Source organism: Mizuhopecten yessoensis, unplaced genomic scaffold, assembly GCF_002113885.1.
Source record: "Mizuhopecten yessoensis strain PY_sf001 unplaced genomic scaffold, ASM211388v2 scaffold5343_1, whole genome shotgun sequence".
Classification (NCBI taxonomy): domain Eukaryota; kingdom Metazoa; phylum Mollusca; class Bivalvia; order Pectinida; family Pectinidae; genus Mizuhopecten; species Mizuhopecten yessoensis.
Genome location: NW_018406001.1, coordinates 3074 through 3560, shown reverse-complemented (window position 1 = coordinate 3560; position 487 = coordinate 3074).

The window sequence follows — 487 nt, the reverse complement described above, 5'->3', positions numbered from 1 at the left end:
TCCCCCGTACCCATACACTACTAACAGGGAGTGGTACTACACTATCTAACCGAAGTATGTAGTTCCTCCGTACCCATACACTACTAACAGGGAGTGGTACAATACTAGCTAACCGAAGTTTGTAACTCCCCCGTACCCATACACTACTAACAGAGAGTGGTACTACATTAGCTAACCGAAGTAAATAACTCCCCCGTACCCATACACTACTAACAGGGAGCGGTACTACACTATCTAACCGAAGTATGTAACTCCCCCGTACACATACACTACAAACAGGGAGCGGTACTGCACTAGTTAACCGAAGGATGTAACTCCCCCGTACCCATACACCACTAACAGGGAGCGGTACTACACTAGCTAACCTAAGTATGTAACTCTCCAGTACCGATACACTACTAACAGGGAGTGGTACTACACTAGCTAACCAAGTATGTAACTCCCCCGTACCCATACACTCCTAACAGGAATTGGTACTACACTAGCC